Consider the following 22,058-nt stretch of genomic DNA (forward strand, 5'->3'; position numbering starts at 1 on the left):
GGTTGTTCGTGACTGAAAGGTCATGGTGCGTGACAACTACTGACTCCATTGATTATTACTGTTGTTGATTGTTGTTGATTATTGACTATTATGTATTGGTTATTGATTATGTTCTGGAGCTATGGTAAAAACATAATTGCGAGTCAAAAGGTTCATCAACCTATTCACGTCCCCTTGTAAGTTTACTTATTAAGGTCAGACGCGCTAACAGAGATGGTAGCAGAGGTAATGGTTAGTTTCCTTAAGAGCTTACCACAGACGACCGGTACAGAGTAACAGGTGTTAACAGAGATGGTAAGAGAGACCTGTAGTTAGTATCCTTAAGAGCTGGCATAGACGTCCGGTATAGTGTAACAGGTGTTAACAGTGTTGGTAAGAAGAGGTGAAGGTCCGTCTCCCTAAGAGGCTAGTATAAGTGTTTCCAGAAATGGTAGCAGCTTGATGAATTGGTCCTTTGAGAATTAATTATTATTGAGATTTGGATTTTGTTTTTCAATGATGCTAACTGGAGAGAAAATGATGTTCCCTTAAGTCCAGAAATGACTTTCCCAGAATCCTAGATCCTTCTAATGGTTGTTTGAGGATGTTCTTGGCGTTCTAGTGACAGTGTGAATGAAGTAGGTTGCACTTGCACATCTTATGCAAATCACAGGTGAATTGTGAGGTTTGTGAGAGATTTAGGGAGTTGTGTACTCCAAATGAAGTTGTAGAAGGAGTGTGCGTACTCCGCAGTGTGAGAGCAGGGAAGTCGTCGAACTTCACATGTGTGTGGCACTTTGTGCTCAAATATTGTCCACGTGGTTGTTGATCTACGGACCCTGAGTGGTCTAAAACTCTGGAGTATATTGAAAAGTGTATGACACACTTGGTTTTATGTTGTAATCTGTCTGGTTTAGTAAGTTGATTGGGTGTGGTCGACAAGTCAGAGTGTGAGCAAAGTGAGTGAAAAAACATTTCGACTGAGATTTGGCGAGCCCTATGTGAACCAGGACAGCACCATTGATCAGTTGGGAGTTAAATTTGCGGGTCGAATTTTACTTGTGAATCTGGGAGACAGAGAAAGGAGTAGCTGTAAGTGCGGGAAGAGCTGTCAGTGAAAAATCCGTAAGGTTTCTGAAGTGATTGTGTTACCTTTCCTGTAGGGAACCAGCAAATGTGTTTTTGGTTTTTGATCAGTGCTCGCAATTTTTGCATTAGTTTGTGTGAATCAGAGTTTGGGAGGACAAGCCTCAAGACTTTGTCAGCCGCAGTACGTGTGAGTGTGACGTCACTGGAACCGTGCTGGGATAGGTTGGTTAGTGAGAAGGGTCGTACACGGATTGGCAGCCGTCCATGAGAAGCAATTGGTTGAGAACGTAGGTGAAAGGAATCTTAGGATTAAAAGTCAATTCTGGATTTGATTTTGAATAACAAAAAGGTCGAAAAGATGAAATTTTTCAAAGCATTAAAAAGTGCCTTAAGGGGAGATACAACGAGTGTAGGCGAGGCTACACCGCCAGAAGGTACACCAGCTTACATTTTAATGGAAGAGAAGGGTGTTGCACCATGTCTTTGGCTAAAACAATGGTGCAAATTGACAGAAAAGAATGGGAACTTAGCGTTTCCTACAAATGGGACGTTCAATTTGAGGGTTTTTGAGCTTTTAAGGATGGTGCTACAAAAATCAAAGGCCCTTTCGAGACCAGCACGTTTTGAGGCATTAGCGATTTGGGAGCTAGTAGCCAGGCAACAACAGCAACAGAAATTCGAGAGGAGGATGAGAAGGGCAGAAAAGACTGTAGCAGAGGCTAGATGGGACAGTGTTCACAGAGTTTGCAGGATGGAGAGGTTGCACGGAATTAAGTTGTTTCCAGCAATTATGCAGGACAATGAGAAGGAAGGAAAGAAAGCGACTAGGAAAATTAACAGAAGTCCGTCCGAGAGTAGGGAGGCTAGAAAGTATTTAACAGTGGAGGAGGAATTCGACGATGAGGAGTTTATTAAGCAGTTATTGAGAGATCGGCCACCACCATATACAGTACATGAGAGTGGTCCAAGTACCAGTGCTGATCCGACAGCTCCGACACAGGTTAATGGGACAATGAGTCCGATGCAGGCTAATGCTAGCCTGGCACAGAATGTGATGCAGAGTGGTCTTAATGTGCCTACTACTCCTGTAGTGCAAAATCGGGTGCAACCGCCACAGGTTCAGAGATTTTATCCTGATGTGCCCATATTGGAAATGACTTCGAACTTAATGGTGCCTACGGAACAGGTTTACCCCAGACCGATATTGGTTCAGACTGAACCAACTCCACTTTTACTGCCCCAAGTGCAGCCGCAGGTGATACCAAGATTTACTCCAGTAACAGGGACACAGTCAGATATGACTTTGATGATGAATCGAAATCTGGGAGTTACTCTCCCACAGAGCGTAACTGCCAGAACAGCCACAGATGCTAAATCGTTACCTATTACTTTTGGTGCAGCTGCACCATTATTTGCACAGAAGAAACCTACTGTAGGGGAACAGGGAGCAATGACCCAGAATATAATGAGGGGAGGACATAATGAAAATGTTCAGGCAGTCTCTCCTGTGGGACATACTTTTGACAGATCAAAATCATTACTAGACCTTAGTCCATTTGTACCCCTTCGAGATACTATGGGAGGGTCTAACATAAGTCAGAGTTTGAAATTGTTGACACCGCAGACACCGCAGACCCCAAATGTAGTTGCACAGCAGGTGCCACCGGTCTAAGTAAATAACATTTTGTTGCAAGGCTTGACAGCTCAGCAGTTGACTGAATGGTTAGACAAGCTGAATACCCCACAGAGTGCTCCTAAGGGAGAGAAGTACTTGAATTGTGCTAGGCTAAGCATGGAAGTGGGTGAACTCACTGAGGGAACGATGGGGTGAATAGGTTAGAATCCTACACAGAGGTAGAATTGCGATATTTGTGCCCCAAGATTACAAGAGAAGTGAGCAATGTACATTAGAAACTAGCAGACGTGGCAGAGAAGTACGGCATAGAAATAGAGAAAACAAAGCATTTGAAAAGGAGTTACAGATTAGATTTGAGGATAAATATTTTGACACATGAGATCTGCCGTAATGAAGGAACACCTTAAGGAGTTGCTTCAAAGTGCTCAGACCTGGAGAGCATTATACAAATGGGAATGCAGATGGGTAACGAAAAGAGACAGGAGAAAAAGGGATTCTTTGTAGCTGACTGCAAATGTGCAGCAGGATAAAGATCCAGTGAAAATGTTACCAATGAGAGAGATTCCAGGGGGGAATTTTGTTCATGTCCCGTGGAGCAGAAGTGACATTCTGTCATTTACAAATGATTATCCAGAATTGAGAGAGAAGCCAGTAGAGTGGTATCAGCAGACAGAAAGGTTTGTGAAACTTGCAAAGTACCTATGGCGGGACTTGAACACATTACTAGAGATAGTGGTTCCAGCTGATCTGTGGATCGAGTGTAAGAGGAGTGTAGATTGGCCAACAAGTGAACCAGAGAGAGACAAAAATACAGGTGCACCATCTCCTGAAGTAATGAACTATTACTTTAAGGTGATTTAGTTTTTGAAAACGAGAATTTTGCCCAAGAATATTGATTGGCAGAGAATTGACAGGACAGCTCAGGAAGCCAATGAGTCGATACATGCGTATTATGAGAGATTGTTGCAAGCGTTCAAGCATTACAGTGGTACAGAAACAACTGAGGTGAAAGACATGTTCCATTTTGTGATCAGATTTGTGGAAGGATTGAGACCTGAAATCGTAAGATGATTAAGAGTCATTTGATTTGCTGACAAGCAAAGCTGATTGATGAGGTGCTGCAGTATGCAAAATACTGTAGTGATGAGATTGAGTTGAAGCAGAAAAAGTTGAAAGAGAAGGCGACGGTGATGCAAATTAAAGCAGCTCAAACAGGGGTGCAAGGGAATTTTCCACAGCAGTTACCACAGCAGGAGCAGGGGAACATGGTGTTTCAGCCCCAGATGAGAGGTAGAGGTCATGGAGGAAATATGAATCGTGGTCCAGACTTAAGTACTGTAGTGGTTCAGAATGATATGCAGGGAATTAAGAAGTTATTGCCATGTCACGTTTGCGGAGCCGTTGGAGTAATGACATCAATTCATTCCAGAATATGAGAGGACCGAGAGTGAGAGGTCCTAATCCAAATTTTCAGAATAATGTGAATCAAATGCAGAATTTCCAGCCCATGCAGCAGGTGCAAATGCCGCGTATACAAATGTCACAGTTGCAGCCAATGCAACAGCAGGTTCCCATGGTACCTAGACAGCAAATTAAAATACCTCAAGCCCTGATGGAACAGCAACAGATGATGCTTTCTCAACAGGTCACAGGCTTAACTAAAGTAGTAACACAGTGCACCAATTCCCGTTACGTAGTGAGAATGGAATAAATGATGATTGGACGAGTGACAGATCAGATGAGGAGCTGTGTGTGCTTGCAACCTCCTTAGAAGTAGATCAAAGAGGTCCGTATGTGAAGGGAAAGGTTATGGGTCACTGAGTTTCATTCTTGGTTGACACTGGAGCTACACGCTCTATAGTGAGAAGTTCAGAAGTTCTAAATTTGCCCCTTTCAGGTAGGACAGTTCAAGTTGTGGAGTAGCAAACCAGTATTTGACAAACCCGATAACAGATCCAGTTCAAGTTGAGATTGGCAACTTTCAGGGATTGCATTAATTTGTAGTCTGCGATTCAAGTCTGGTATCCCTAGTGGGAAGAGACTTGCTGTGTAAAGCAAAGTGTTAGATAACTTGTTCAAATGAGGGGATTGAGATCCAGATGAATAGTGATGATGAAGATGACCAAGCCCCAGAAATAAAAGGGGAAACTACAAATGAGGAATACCCTCTGATTGAATTCTTCCCGATGTTCCCAGTGAAAGAGCTTCATCCTGATTTGCAGGGAATGGTTAAGGCGAAAGTGTGGGATTTGACAAGGAAAGAAGTAGGTTTGATAAAGGGAGTTGAGACAGCTAAAGTTACTGTGAAGCCGAATGCAGTTTTCCCTCAACTTCCACAGTACCACATGCCGCAAGATGTCCTTATGAAGGTAGCTCAGATAATTGCAGACTTGTAAAGCAAGGGGTTTTGAAGGAAATATTGAGCAGTCCATGTAATTCACCGATAATGGGTTTGCAGAACCCCTGTGGAAAGGTTCGAATTGTTCAGGATTTTATCAAAATAAATGAGATTGTGGTCAAATGTTGTCCTGTGGTGCCAAATCTAGCTGTGATAATGTTTCAGATTCCATGTGATAAAGAATGGTTCACTGTCACTGATTTGTCACAAGCCTTCTTTTGTGTGCCTCTTCATGAGGATAGTCAATTTCTCCTTTGTTTCAAATTCCTGGATCGAGTTTATTGTTGGTACAGAATTCCTCAAGGGTTTTCGGAGTCACCTTCCATATTTAATCAGTTCTTGAAAAATAATTTGGAGTCTTTGGAATTGCCTCTCCAATCAACCTTGATGCAGTACATTGGTGACTTGCTGATTGCGTCCAAAACAAGGGACGAGTGCAAGTATGATACAATTGCCCTGCTGAACCATTTGGGAAAGAATGGTCACAAAGTGTCTCCGCTTAAATTGCAGTACTGTCAGAAAGTGCTGAAGTACTTGGGTCATCAGATTGAGAAGGGTTCAAGAAAGATATCCAGAGAAAGGATTATAACCATATTGCAGATAAATCCCCCGACCACACAGAGATGTCAGGATATTTTTAGGGATGGTAGGCTATTGTCGCCAATCGATTCCAAATTTTTCAGTCATTTCGTTGCCATTGCAGAAACTGACTCATAAGGAAGTCACTGGTCCCATAGTATTAGACCAGGCTGGAATGAAAGCGTTCACTGAATTGAGAGAATATGTGCAAGGCTCCAGCATTGAGTATGCCTGATTACATAAAACCTTTCACATTGTTTTGTCAGAAGCCTAATGCATGTTCTTTGTCTGTCTTGACACAGGTCCATGGAGGTGTAAATCACCCAGTAGCATATTTTTCAGCAACTTTGGACCCAGTTGCAGCAGCCTTAGCAGGTTGTTTGCACGCAGTTGCAGCAGTTGGTGGTCAAAGTCTTACACAGTGTGAAGGCATTGTGATGGGACATCCCCTGACTGTAATGGTCCCTCACTCTATTGAGATTCTACTTACAAGGACGAAAACCCAATATTTGACTGGTGCGAGGTTGACCAGATATGAAACAAGTATTCCAGGGTCACTAAATGTGTCACTGAAGAGATGTACATTGCTGAACCCGGCAATCTTACTTCCAAATGACGATGTCGAAATTGAGCAAGTGGAAGATGTTGATCATGACTGCCTTGAAGTAATTGACTTGTGCACAAAACCGAGACCTGACATTAGAGACACCCGATTGGAAGAAAATTACCAAATTATCTTTGTTGATGGTTCTTGTCTGAGAGAGGATGCAGGGACAATGAGAGCAGGATATGCTGTGTGCACAATTACTGGTATTTTGGAAGCTTCTTGGCTTCGAGGAGTGTATTCTGCCCAAGTAGCAGAACTGGTAGCCCTTACTAGAGCGTGCCATGTTTCTGCTCAGCTGAAAGTTACAATCTCTACGGACAGCTGGGATGTTAGGCAGGTGTGCTCCTAACTGTTTGTGACTTTAAAAAGGCTCCCTTGAGCCGCTGGGCTGACGAGCTCTGGAGCAGGCACCGGCATGCCAGTGAAGAGGTATTGAAACCGGATGATTAATGGCAGCATTTCCAGCACCCCGCGAATGTGCTTTATTTGTTCTCTGCTGAAGAAGGGTTTAACCCAGAAACACATATATGTGTCCAGAGATGCACAGCAAAGGCTGCACCTATTTAGAGGTGAAATATTAAAAATTAAAAGAGTTTGTTTTTTGAGGAAACTACATTTATCATGATGCAATGGGGCTGATCATTTGCTGGGATGTTAGGCAGGTGTGCTCCTAACTGTTTGTTTGTGACTTTAAAAAGGCTCCCTTGAGCCACTGGGCTGACGAGCTCTGGAGCAGGCACCGGCATGCCAGTGAAGAGGTATTGAAACCGGATGATTAATGGCAGCATTTCCAGCACCCCGCAAATGTGCTTTATTTGTCAGAGATGCACAGCAAAGGCTGCACCTATTTAGAGGTGAAATATTTAAAATTAACAGAGTTCGTTTTTTGAGGAAACTACATTTATCATGATGCAATGGGGCTGATCATTTGCTCGGATGTTAGGCAGGTGTGCTCCTAACTGTGACTTTAAAAAGGCTCCCTTGAGCCACTGGGCTGACGAGCTCTGGAGCAGGCACTGGCATGCCAGTGAAGAGGTATTGAAACCGGATGATTAATGGCAGCATTTCCAGCACCCCGCAAATGTGCTTTATTTGTCAGAGATGCACAGCAAAGGCTGCACCTATTTAGAGGTGAAATATTTAAAATTAACAGAGTTCGTTTTTTGAGGAAACTACATTTATCATGATGCAATGGGGCTGATCATTTGCTGGGATGTTAGGCAGGTGTGCTCCTAACTGTTTGTGACTTTAAAAAGGCTCCCTTGAGCCACTGGGCTGACGAGCTCTCGAGCAGGCACCGGCATGCCAGTGAAGAGGTATTGAAACCGGATGATTAATGGCAGCATTTCCAGCACCCCGCAAATGTGCTTTATTTGTCAGAGATGCACAGGAAAGGCTGCACCTATTTAGAGGTGAAATATTTAAAAATTAACAGAGTTCGTTTTTTGAGGAAACTACATTTATCATGATGCAATGGGGCTGATCATTTGCTGGGATGTTAGGCAGGTGTGCTCCTAACTGTTTGTGACTACTGCTGGGAAGGAGACCTTTAATGGGAAAAAAGGTTAGAACACACAATGTAACCTGAAGTAAATATTAATAAACATAGTCTTTCTGAAAATATGAGCAACCTTGAATTGCAGTTTTAAAAATGAACAGATTTTGTGATGATCGGATACCTGTAATGGAATCAAGATTAATTGAAATAAAACTTTTCTGATTCAAGCATGAATTAGAATAACAAGAATATGCATAATAGGAGCATATAATATTGCATCTAGAACTTCTGATCCTATATATATTTTCTTTGAAATGTTTTCAACACAGATTACACTCTTAAAACACTAGAGAAGAAATATTTTTCAATGGGTTCAATAGTTCAAGAAATATTTCCCATACTTGTCAACTCGAATTGTACCAATCAATTATCCTGGAATGGTAATATGCAGTTCACAACATAAATAAACTCTAGTAAAAAATTGCATGTCCTGCTTACTCGAATGCCACCATGCAAAGTCCAGAAATGGTTGCACAATAAATAGCGACAGGTTTTGAAATTATCTTAAATTGAATTATACATCGTGCCACTTCAAAACCTTCTTTTAAATGTCAATAAACAGTAACACACAATGTTCCACAAGCTTTTAAAGCTTCATAAACGAACCGCGCCTCTTGCCAATTCGTGTCAATCATGTATGTGTCAATAAATGCCAGCGCGCAATGCAACTCAAGATTTCAAAGCTTTTCAAATGGATCGCGCCTCCTGCTGATTCATAAATATCCAGGTGTATGTCAATAAACACTGGCGCGCAATGTAACATGAGTTTCAAAACTATAAACGAATCGCGCTTCTTACCGATTCATAAACATCCATGTACACACTTTAACAAAAATACTCGAGTGCACTTTTTATGACTATGACCTTAAAGCAAATTGTTAACATAAATAAACGATCAGATCTTAGAATGAGATAATTCTAGATAAAATAAACGGTATTGGGAATAAACCCAACTACCGTCTTACTACCCAGGAACAAGATGCACCAATGAAGATTTCAAAGCAGAACTGGGAGATCAAAAAGGCCACTGGAACTGAAGTTCTGGAAATAGCTGCTCTTCTGCACTGGAACCTCTGAATAGTGAGCACTGGGAGTTGGGCTGACTCTCCTTATGTAGAGTCTTGGCCCAGCCCAGAACCACGCCCAGGCATGTTGCAGGGAAAGTCTCTGGAAGGCCCTGGAAAGAGGCCACACCCTAACCCACTCTGAAAACCTGTAGCAATACCTTGCATAGAAACAGTATTTGTAAACATATTAAGAATAAGTGTTTAGGATTGAACTCTGCAATGCAAATGGGTAAAATACAACATATCAGCACAATGCATGAATCATGTTATTTTTAAAGTGATGTTTTTTTGCATTTTTTGACGCCAATAGAGCGCATACTGTTCTGGTGTTGACAGTCATTATGACCTTGGCGGAAGGCGGAGAACCGGCGGTAAGACCGCCATCAGGCTGGCGGTCTTACTTTGTGGAATTATGACCATGGCGGTTACCGCCATGGTCATCCGGTGGTTCTCTGTTCCGCCGGGCTGGAGACCTGGGTCTCCAGCCCGGCGGCCGTCACTCTACCGCCGGCGGTATTTGGACTTGGCTTACCGCCGTGGATTTCCAGCAGTTTGAACCGGCATGAAATCCATGGCGGTAAGCACAATCAGGCCAGGAAATTCCTTCCCTGGCACTGATAAGAGTCTCCCCACCCCCCACCCCCACCCGACTCCGTCCCCTACCCCCCACCACCCCTGCCACCCCCCAAAGGTGGCAGGGCCCCCCTCCCCACCCCGACCCCCAACATCACTTCACCCATACCCACACAACACGCACGCAGGCACCACCTACATACTTACACGCACACACGCCGACATACATGCCTACATCCACACACACAGTCATACACGCACACCCACATTCAAACATACACGCACACATCCATACAGACATACCCACAGACATACACACACTCATTCCCATACACACAACACCCCCGCAGGCATACACGCACTTACACACCCCCTCTACCTACACACACGCACACCCCCATGCACCCACACAAAACCCAACACCCCCCCACCCCCCTCCCCTCACGGACGATCGACTTACCTGGTCCGACGATCCTCCGGGAGGGGACGGGAGCCATGGGGGCAGCTCCGCCGACACCACACCGCCAACAGAACACCGCTACGGCGAATCACAGGACGTGATTCGCTGGGCGGTGTTCTGTTGGCGTGGCGGTGGAGGTGGAGCAACCTCCACTTCCCCGCCTCCCGCCAGTTTGGCTGTTGGCGGCTCTCCGTCCGTAAAAGGACGGAGAGCTGCCAACGGTCATAAGAGGCCGAGCGGCAAACCGCCACCACTGGCGGTCTTCCACACGGCGGTCCCTCAGCGGTCTTTAAAAAAGACCGCTGAGGTCAAAATGACCCCCATAGTGTGACCTTGCGATTAACTAACTAATAGGGATTTGGGAAGTAGTTTTAGGAGTTTCAATTTAACGACACCGCACAGGGGAAAGACGTGCCATTTTTTCTATTCTTCTAGAGGTTTACCTCTATTCTTTCGAGTTGCCTAAAGACTGTACATTTTCTGAACTTTGATGCTGAATCCTGATGGCTTGCTGATTGACTGATGTCCTGAGGAAGAAGACTGACTCTGCTTGCTGATCCAAACTGAGGATAGGTATAATGAAATAGACTGTTGATTATTATGCATATTTGCTTTTTCTTTCTAGGTACCAACTGTATTGTTTTGATAGAGCCATAGTTAGATATTTTTCAAAATTTGTGTTACTAAATTGTTTTGCATGAAGCCCAACATGCTTATGCTAATCTGTTAAGGATCCTCACTAATGAAATCATGCTAATAGGGACTAATGCTTGATGAATTTATCTGCTAAACTTAATGTATGTGATTACTTTGACATAGTTGACTTTGTTATTAATTTGCACCATAACCTTAGAATGTGTTGTAGTTCAAGCTTTGATTAAATTATGTTTCTTCTGCCGCTTTGTACAGCCAGTATTGTTTATGTATGTGTTTCATTTGATTTTGAGATGAATCTACATGACCTCAGCATTGTTAATATAGGGAAATAAATATTCTAACTTTTACTAAAAGGTGTGGTTATTCATGACTGAAAGGCCATGGTGCATGACAATTACTGACTCCATTGATTATTACTGTTATTGATTGTTGTTGATTATTGACTATTGTGTATTGGTTATTGATTATGTACTGGAGCTATGGTAAGAACATCTTAATTGCGAGTCAAGAGGTTCATCGGCCTATTCACGTCCCCTTGTAAGTTTACTTATTATAGTCAGACACGCTAACACTGGTGATGAGTCATCAAACACTTCTGATGATTCATAGGAATTTGATGTCTCCATAAACCGCTTGACACACAGGTCACAAATGGGGCCACACTTGCTTTTATCAATATAAACAAACATGCAACATAATATTCAGTCTTCAGACAGAAGATCATTTTCCTCAAAAGTTACAGGGAAGTGCTGTGCTGTAAACACATTCATGACATGTTTCATCTTTTTTTCATACATGCTGATTTATTTTCTGAGGGAGCAGCAAGATGCGTGCGTGTGTGAGTGCGAGTCCTAACACTTGGGATGCTGTCAAGAAACAGGGTTGAATGTTAAAATCTCCTACCCATAGTATAATAAAAGTTGAGTGGATTGGGCATAAACATTTATACAAACCGTGATCCAGAGCATGGGCAACTTTGCAACGAGTGGAATCGAAGACATTGTTATAGAAGTTGATTAGCACCACATCCACCATGCTCCTAGAAGTTAATCACAGCAGTTGAAAATGAGGGGTCTCCAAAGAAGGTTTTTTTAACTACTACAGGGAGTTTATTAGATATAAGTGCCTGGAGCCCGCCCTTAGCCCTCCCTGATTGGTAAGCTGTGGCAGACAGGACATGTGAGGTAAATCCTTGTATATGGGTAGGGGTAACACACCACGTTTCTTGGATACAGATGATCTCAAGGTCATTAACAATATTACACCAATCCTCTGCCTCAATCTTGTTGTGTAGACCTTGCACATTCCACGTGGCAAATTTATAACACTCGTCGTTGCTTTTACTACACTCACTGCCCACAGGTGCCACCTCAGGCGGACTAGTGGTACATAGGTTCACCCCCCGTGTTTCGCTATCAAACCTATTATTACATGTTGTACTAGCAGCCCCAGCTGGTCCCAAGGTCATTGTGTGGGGCACTACTACAACCGCTAGACATTATATCCCTAGTAGGTCCCTCTACAGTAAGCCCCCACCACCTGTTTATCCACTTGGCTGGTATGTGTTTGTCAATCTCATTGACTGATAGTGAGTCCAGGACCTGATACCTATTACTTATAGACATTGGTTACATTGGTTGACAAGTGGCTCAATGTGAGAATGAACCAGGGGGATGCACAGATTGCATGTGTCGATAAAATAAACCCTGAGGGAACAATAGACTCTCTCAGTGCACTGAAGCATCGCAGTTCAAAGCCTATTCTGGGGAGGTAGTGTGGGCTAGTAACCCCAGCTTACTGGTACACAACAACACTCAATAAATGATTGTCCAGTCAGTGTTTTTCCTTTTAAAATGAAAAAGTACTTTCAATACACACAAACTACTAAATTCAATGCATAAATTATAAATATATATCAGGTAGATGGGAATAACTTTGGTGAAACTCTAATATCAAGTTACACCTTTAGGCCCCGATTTATACTTTTTGGCGTTAAACTGCGCTAACGCATTTTAGCGTCAAAAAGTATAATGCTGGCTGCACCATTCCAAGACAGCAGCCGGGCGTCTTATTTATGGAATGGCGCAATCCGACGCAAAGGGTGGGCTAACGACATGGAGAATTATGTTAGCCAGGTGGGGGTGGTGGTATGGGAGTAGTGGGTTTAGCATTAAAAAATGACGTTAGGCTGGTTAGAGTAAAAAAAGATGACTCTAACCAGCCTATCCTTATAAAAGACAGGAGTCATGCCCACCACCACAATGGCCAGCACAAGGGACAAGGGTCCCCTGGTGATGGCCATTGCACCCAGTGCCATGTATGGGGGCCTATTTCAGGGCCCCCAATGGCACTTTTAAGAAAATACAGAAATACGTACCTCTACTTACCTCAACTTACCTGGGATGGGGTCCCCCATCCTCCGCTGTCCCTCTGGTGTGGGTGGGGGTGTCCCTGGGGCCTGGGTAGGGCACCTGCGGCCTTATTCCATGGTGTTCCACCATGGAAATAGGCCCAAAGGTCCCCTAAAGCCTGCCCTGACCCAGACATTAACTTATGGCGCTAAGCAAGCTTAGCTCCATTATTTAGGCCCACCTCCCTCCCGTGCACCATTTTTTCATGGGAGGATAAACAAGGCGCATGGACCTTAGAGTCATTTTTTGCCCAGGAACGCCTACCTTGCATCTTATTGACGCAAGGTAGTTTTCCGCAGGCAAAAAATGACTTTAACTCCAATATTTGGTGCTAGGCATGACTAGTGCCAAAATATAAATATGTAGTTAAGTTTGCACTGAATTAGCATCAAAAACCTTTACACTAATTCAGAGCAAACATAGTATAAATGTGCCCCTTAGTGTGCCCTGAACCTCATATCCACAATACCTCCCACCAATACTAGATGCAATATCACAATATCAGGTGGTGTCATTAGCAATAAGGCAGGCCTACTGACTTTGTCAGTATGTCACCACATTAGTAAAAGTAGCCATATGAAATTTCACCATTACAACACCATTGAAATCAATTGGGACAGGACTGTAAGAACTTAGGGGAAGGAATTGCGTATCTACCAAAAAATAAATGCAAGAGAATAAAATTCCTGAATCAAATTAGAAAAACAGAGTACATTTTAATAAACACAAAGACACCAAAATGACAAACATTCAGTAAGAACAACCAGAGATATGATTTTTCAAATTTTTAAGTGGAAATAGCACCAAGAAACACAAAGAGACAATTTTATTTCATGATCATGGTACAATAGAACACTGAGACGGAGCATGGGTCAGCTAAACCAACCAGGTTCATCCTTCTCAAAAGATTTTAACTTCTGACTTTAGTCCTTAAAGTCCTAATCCACCAAAGGAGTATACTTCTAGAGTACCTCAGGACCTCAGTGGAGACACTTAGAGACTCACAGGGTGTCTGGCAGAGGTGAAACCACAGGGTCTAGTCCAGGTCCAGTTGCCACTGGTCAGTTGGGCAGCTGCAGGAAAATGCCTCTTCTAGCTTGTTGTGTCTCTGTAGCTTTAACAGGAGGTCTGCCTTATGACCTTTAGAGTCCTTCTTTGTCCTGGGTACAAGAGGAAGAGGTGGTCCAGTATTTTAGGCTCTTCTTGTGTCTCAGACAGCAGGCCCAGCTCTCTTCTCATGTTCCACAGGTCCAGAAGTGTTCTCCAATGGGTGTCTTGTGATGCCTGGCATGAACTAGTGAGAGGAAATGACCTCTGGGATACCCGAACCAATGGTTTAAAGGTTAGGTTCTTGGGGCTAATTCTTCCCACTTTGGCTATTTTCAGTTGTCAAAATGGCCAAAAGCTTTAGCCTCACTAAATGTGAGCTTTGAGGGATGGGTGCATGTGTGGCTTATGTACTATTGTAGTCCTAGTGTCCTCTCACATCTAACACTAAAATCCAGGTTGAGGCCGGTCCTGTACCCACATCAACCTCAGATCCAGATACCTGGTAAAACAAATGCTGAGTTTTCAGCAACCAGTCAGTAGATACACACACATTATTTTGGCCTTCTGCTTCCCTTCTTTGAAGTGCACCTCAAATGTTATATCTAAACCCAGCAGACCTGTCAAATAGGCTTTGACACAAATAGACAAAACAAGGACCAGTGTGAATGGGACCTGTCTAGCTGGGGAACAAATGAAAGAATCTGCCTAAGTATCAGCTAAGCTTTGCATGGGATACAGAAGTGCAGTACACCCCAGATGTCACATGAACAACCCCAGCAGACCTCTCAAGCAGAATGTGACATTCAAGCAGGATTTGACACTTTAATGTCAACAAGGTTCCTCATAATCTCACCCTGCATATTCTGTCAGGTTCATCGCAACCCATTCATTCAGCCTATTGTTTGCTTCTGGGAGCAGGTTCACACTTCATTCATGTATATTCAAATGCTAATTAGTGGCTGCAGAAGTGGGTAAGCATAATGCAGATTTAGTTTCCAGGGACATAAGGCAGGGCAAAGGTACATTTCTAAAAGTCCCCTTTCCAAAGTGATTATTACAAATCTGACTTCACTTGTGAGTTGGGCTAGTAATAAATATTTCAAAATGTCAAAACTTTTAATTTGTATCTATTTTCTAGCTAGAGAGAACATTTTTTACAGGCCTACATTGGGGTGAGATTCCTATTTAAAAGAAAAGGTTTGGCCTGTCAAAAAGAGGTGATTCTGATCAATTTGCAGTTTAATACTACGCAGCCATGCTACAAAGCTAGTCCTGGAGACGTGATTTACAGTGCCTCTGTAGTACACAGCATAATGAGTGCTAGGGTCCACTGGTAGCACTTTCATTTACAGATCCTGTATATGGTACCATGTACTAGGCACTCATAGGCAAATTAAATAAACCAATCAGGTGTATAACAATTTTACATGTTGACAGGAGGAGCACAAACACTTTACCCTTGTTAGCAGGGTAAGACGCACAGGGCCCTATAGCCAACAAAAGTAGGGGTCAGCGAAATATCTAGTGTGACCTTGCAGGTCCATTTCAGAGTAAGTACCAATGTTCAAGGCTTGTTGTAATTCACCAGTGAAGTCAACAGGGATAGTGCTAACATTATCTGGTATTCATTGTAGTACAACCTTTTGCACTGTCAACCATCCATATTGTCAATAAAGCATTGAATTGAATAACGTGTGCCAGAACTTCTTTTCTACTTTTACTATGCCGATATTGCAGCTTTGGGACCAACCAATAGAAGTCCATGCCCTCCAAAGGCCATGTCCAATAATGTGGACAGGAAATCTTGATACAATGAAAGATTTCTGCAGGGGGAATTAATATAATACTCTGAGAGACTTAGGGTACTTTTTGAACAGCATCTTCTGAGGGTCTGTTGCACTTTTTGCAGCCTCCCACAACACTTTATAAGAAAAAAACAAGCCCTTTTTGACAGGGCGGTGCCCCTCGCGGGGCACTACAGGGGACAAAATGCATGGAATGCTCCTTTGCCATCTGACATGAATGTTAAACAAAAATCTCTGCCACCCTCAGGAATGCTGTTTTCTTTTGTTTTTTAAAAAAAAGGACTTCTACCAGCACCTTTCTTTTTACATGCAACCTCCAGCTGCAGCTCTTTGATCACAGATGTCCCAGTGCTATGTGGGTTGCGTCCATGCTGGCTTTCGTGGGCACTGCAGAGGGAGACTCCATTTTCCCATGGGGAATCCTCAATATCCCACATCTCCTGCTCTCTCCCTCATGCCCAGCCACCTTCCTTGGCCAGAGTGAGAGCCAACAGTGATTCTTTCTCCTGCCCGTGTCTGGGGGGTAGGGGGCGGGAGGGATGCGGTTAGCTATTGGGCTGCACCTCCTCCACTTACCTCAGTCATAGGCACAGGGAGCAGGAGGTGGTGCAGCGAAGATGGTGGAGTGTTGTGATGCTCAGTTTTGGCACCTTCTCGGCCTCTTCCATCCTGGGGGATGATGTCCCCTGGATACCTCAAACTGCATCAGGCCCTAGGGATGGGGTACCCATGGCTGTTCTAGATGCAGTGAGGGGCCCACACACAATCCATCCATAGGGACATTATGTCAATCGTGATTGCACCAACTCCTGGCAGATCGGCCCTCTCCAGTGGAATTTTCCAATTTGTCAGAGACTCAGTCTCTCCAAATGGTAATATCTCCAACATCATAGTGCTGATCTGGATGTCCTTGAGCTTGATATGATTCTGGTGGTTAACCTATAGTCACCAGGAACATTTTCTTCAAATCCTCAGGCTCTAAAGGGTGCTTTGTTATACTGCTCCTGGTACTAGACCTCTCCTTTTTCTGAGGTCCTGGTGCTCTCTCCTGCTCGAGGGGCATTTTACACAGCAACGAGCCGAAGACTACTTGATGGGCACCTGTGTGTCAGTGGAGCCAAGTGCCAGTTCACGGAAGCCCCAGGGGAATGATCTAGTGTCCCTCAGCAAGTCCATTCCCCCAACTGCTCCACAGGGGTCAAAAGGGAGCCAGCATCAGTGGTCCTGGAAGACCCATCCAAGTCTTGGGAGATAGCTAGAGCTAAAGTTCTTCAGTCCATTCTTGCACTGGCATCAGGTGGCTTCTCCTTCCAGTTGAGCATTCAATTGCTTTTGTCATGCTCAGCTCCAGTGTCTTCTCGGGAGTCTCTCCCTCGTGCAGTGGTTTTTAAGTGGAGGTGGAAAGTTCTGGAAGTCAGGAGGCCCTGGCCAATCCAAGAGTCCCACATCATCACTTCTTTCCTGTTTAATCCTTCCTGCAAAGCACTCTGGTACATTTTATTATGGTGACTTAAAGTAGTCTATGAGAAGAACTTCTCTGGAAGCCTCAGCTCTGCCCAACCTGACACAGCTGTTTGACTCTTTCCTACCAAAACTTCAAAGTGAAGCCATTCTTGTGTTTGGCTCCAGAGGTCTGGCTTCCTCCTTTGTTTCGATGGGATTGGGCTTTCCAAGTCCACGTGTTGTGTGAGGAGTTAATGAGCAAAGCAGCTTCTTCCCTACCCCTTCCTTTTCCAGGGATGGGTCTATTATTTGGAGAGGCATTTGATCCTCCTGCTGGCCAGATTAGTAATTAGTTTGGCCCAGTAGGGGGTGGGGGGATAAAGGCTTGGAACCTGATTATGAATTGAATCACAGAAATATGAAAATTAATAATGTGTCATATATGAATAAATGGACTGTGGTTCTACGCTTGGGATGCATATTCATCCTGAAATGTATACATTATTGGACTCTGTGGGCCCAAGTGGGGTGAAACTGTACTTTGATGCAGATTTTGCCTATAATGTGAATTCATTTAAGTACCACAGACTTTCAGTAACCACTACTGCCCTATACTACGAGTGCCGACTCACAATATAAGGCCTACCCCTGGTCAGTACTGATCCTTGAATGGTCCCTTGTGCGGCTGGCTATTTGCAGATACTGGGTTGCGCAAGACTGTTGTTAGAAATAGGGTCTCTAGTTGGCAGAGGCATATACCCTTGTCCAAGTAGGGACCACAATCCTAGTCAGGGTAAGTCACACACAATCCAAATTATCCTGTACCCACCCTCTGGTAGCTTGGCACTGAGCAGTCAGGCTTAACTTAGACAGCAACGTGTAAAGTATTTGTGCAATAAATCATACAGTAACACAGTGAAAACACCACAAAAATACACCACACAGGTTTAGAAAAATAGATAATATTTATCTGAATAAAATAAGGTAAAAATGACAAAGATCCAATAAGCACAAGTTGAAATATCAAGTTTAAAAGGTTTAAAAGAGGCATAATCCTTAGAAATAACCCGTTGTCTTCTGGCGCGAAACACATGATTTGTTGTTTCTTTCCACGCTGCAAGGGGTTTGCATCATTTTTCGGTGCACAGTCTTGGTTCCTTACTGGGTGTGTTGATATTTTTGACGGCCTGGGACGATGCGGGGAAAATCCTGGAAGAAGGCACTGGCACTGCATTGATCCGGTAGGTGATGCGTCCAATTTTTCCATAGCAAGGCAGGTGTTATGTCGAATTTCCAGTCGGGAAGTGGGGGCTGCGTCATTCTGGTTGGTTGTGCGGCAATGCAGTCTTCGCATCGATTTTGGCAGGCGGTGCATCAATTTTCGACGTACAAGGACTTTTCTGAAAAGATTAAGTATTTTTGGCCCTGAGACTTCATAAAACAGGAAGCAAGCTCAATACAAGCCTTCAGAGAGCACGTTTGGGGAAGGCAGAGTCATTCTCAGCAAAGTCAGAGGCCAGCAGGGCAGCAGGGCAACAGCAGGGCAGCAGTCCTTCTCAGCAAAGCAGTCCAGATGAGTCCTTTGGGCAGCCAGGCAGTTCCTCTTGATAGGATGCAAGTGTAGATCCAGAAGTGTCTGAGTTGGTGGGGTCAGAGACCTAGTTTATATACCCAAAATGCCTTTGAAGTGGGGGAGAAGTCAAAGTCTGGTTTTGAAGTGCACAAGTTCCCCTTTCTGTTCAGTCCTGTATGCCAGGGTCCCAGTAGGGAGTTTGGCAGTCCTTTGTGTGAGGGCATGCCGATGGCCTTTGAAATGTAAGTGTCAGGCCTTCCACCCTTCCAGCCCAGGAAGACCCATTCAATATGCAGATGAGTGCAGGTGTAACTTGGTGTCCTGTGTTTGTGGTTGTCTGGGTGAAATGCACAAGGGGCTGTCAACCAGCACAGACTTGACATTGATTAGAGGCAGGCTGCAAGGCACAAATGGTTTTAAGTGCAGAGAAATGCTCACTTTCTAAAAGTATCATTTCTAAAATAGTAATATTAATTCCAGCCTCACCAATAAGCAGGATCTTCTATTACCATTCTGGCCATACTAAATATGACCTGGTTACCCCTTTCAGATCAGAATCTACCACTCAAAAAGTATATGAGGGCAGCCCTAATGCTAGTCTATGAAGGGAGCAGGCCTCAAAGCAGTGGAAAACTTAGGAGTTTTCCACTACCAAGACATATAAAACACATATGTACATGTCCTGCCTTTTACCTACATAACACCCTGCCTTATGAGTTATATAAGGCCTACCTTAGGGGTGCCTTATATATAGAGAAAGGGGACTTTAAGGCTTGGCAGGTACTTTTAAATGCCAAGTCCAAGTGGCAGTGAAATTGCACACAAAGGTGTTGCAATGGCAGGCCTGAGACATGGTTAAGGGGCTACTTATGTGGGTGGCACAATCAGTGCTGCAGGCCCACTAGTAGCATTTAATTTACAGGCCCTGGGCACATGTAGTTCACTTTACTGGGGACTTATGAGTAAATCAAATATGCCAATGGGGGATGAACCAATGTTACCATGTTTAAGGGAGAGAGCATATGCACTTTAGCACTGGTAAAGTGTGCTGAGTCCTAAAACCAGTAGAAACAGTGGCCGAAAAGTGGAGGGAGGGAGGCAGGCAGGCAAAATGTTGGGGATGACCACCCTAAGGCTGTCTGGTCTAACAACTTGGGTCTCACATGCCCAGGCCGCTCATGTGCCCAAATGCGTTTGCTCATGTCACATGTAACCAACCCAGAGTCTCTTACACTAGCTGTGCTGCTGCAGCCTTATCTCAACAGGTGGATACTAGTAGTTAGCACTCTCAGTCCATTTACCGTGAATTGACCATGAATTTACTGTGAGTGAGACTCGGTGGAGACACTCACAGTAAAGATCCAAAAACTGGGTGGTCAAAACAGAAAAATCTAGAGGGTTAAAATGGATGGAGCCCATTGGCAACGCATAGGGACAACAGAGACTGAAAATAATATGCTTGCTAAATCAATTATTCTGTACATAAAGGTTCTCCATACAAGTGTTACTTCCAGTAGCATCAGGATTAACCTGTAAACTGTAGTTTCCTGACCATATCATTAATTCCAGTAGCATCAGTAATATCAGTATTGATCTAGAATCTATAACAGTTTCCTGACAGAACTAATTCAAATGATGTGCCAGGACGCAGTGCATTCATAGATGTATTGTCACAGATGTTTCTGCAGGTGGTCAGAGAGTGCACAGGACCACCCACTAGTAGCAGCTGTAGTTTGAAGACCACTGAGTTCTACCATATCTACATGACCATAATAGCAGGTGACCAATGTGCGCCAGACAGCAGGCACCCCTTGTTATTGCAAAAAAACACCAGGGAGCTGGCTATTGGGCCCACCATTAATAGTGCAGCCCCTCACCTTCGTAAATTGGTCAGGGATTTGCCTGCTGCAAGAAATGGCCAGTCCAGTCCTTATCTGTAGGTCAGGATTTAGACAATGTGTACTGTTCTGTAGACACTTGGATGTTATAGAACCATCTAAAGTACAGGTGGTCAGAAATGGAGATCCACACTTTTGAAGCATATAAAAAATATAATTCCCTTACTATGTGGCCTATGAAAATTGGAGCACGTCTACATAAGTAAACAGGATAAACATGTTTTAGGATTTCACCATTTTACGCTGGACGTAATGATGAGAACTTGTTTATGTGTGGAAGGCCACAGTTAAATGCAAAAGAAGTATTATATTTCAGACAATACCATTGTTGTTTGATATCATATATGTGACTTTACAGCCACTCGACAAATCAATACAAAGAACACAAAATTGTTTCCTTCAGAACATAGAAATTGCCATTTTTCTTGTTCCTTGTCAACAGTCAACACATTTAATAAACTTAAGGAGCTATTTGTTTGCACACAATGCTTCAAAAAAGCTCACTTCTGCACCTGACATGATACAAACAGGTTTGCTACTTAGTCAAGGTACCTCCTTAGGCACAAACTCCTTGATCCAAACAAGTTAAAATCCCAGCCATTACGCTTGGTGTTTCTCTTTGTGTCTAGGTATGTTCTTGAAAGGTTAAATACATGATTACTAGCCGCAGCATTGTATTTTTGCATGTATGTAAGGGACTTTATAGAGTTTAAGCCTAGCTATAAAGCAACACAATTCTGTAAAGAGCAGAAGTTGGAGGAGAAGAGCAAAGGGAGGCAGAACCTGTGGGCAGGGGGTCAGTCATCTGGAGAGCTGCACAACAATGACATGTTTCTTAAGTATATGGGTCTTCAATTCTTTACTGAGTTGCTTGAGTGATGGCACTTTCCGGATCTTGGTGGGGAGGTTGTTTGAGGCATAGCATGAAAATGCCTGTGTGAGGGATATAGGTCATAATGGCTTTCTAGATGATACAGCTTGTTTTTAAGAAAGTGTGTGCTAGCCAAAGGAGTTCCATCAGTGTGGGGTGATGTGGCCATCTTTCGTCAGCTCCTTTGTTAGATGTGCTGCAGTGCAAAGGATACTGTTAAGGGACCAGTCTGGAGCCTGGGAGGCCACAGTCTTGGGTGCAGCCAACATCTAGATGATAGAGAATGAGAGCTTAAAAAATGCTGTTTTGAAATCGCTTTCTGGGAGAAATGTGCCACTTTTATTTAGTAGAAAAAGCTGATATGAGTCCTGGTTTTCTTGACAATGTATTCTTTGAGGGTAAGG

This window comes from Pleurodeles waltl, chromosome 10 (genome assembly GCF_031143425.1).
Source record: "Pleurodeles waltl isolate 20211129_DDA chromosome 10, aPleWal1.hap1.20221129, whole genome shotgun sequence".
In the NCBI taxonomy this organism is placed as follows: domain Eukaryota; kingdom Metazoa; phylum Chordata; class Amphibia; order Caudata; family Salamandridae; genus Pleurodeles; species Pleurodeles waltl.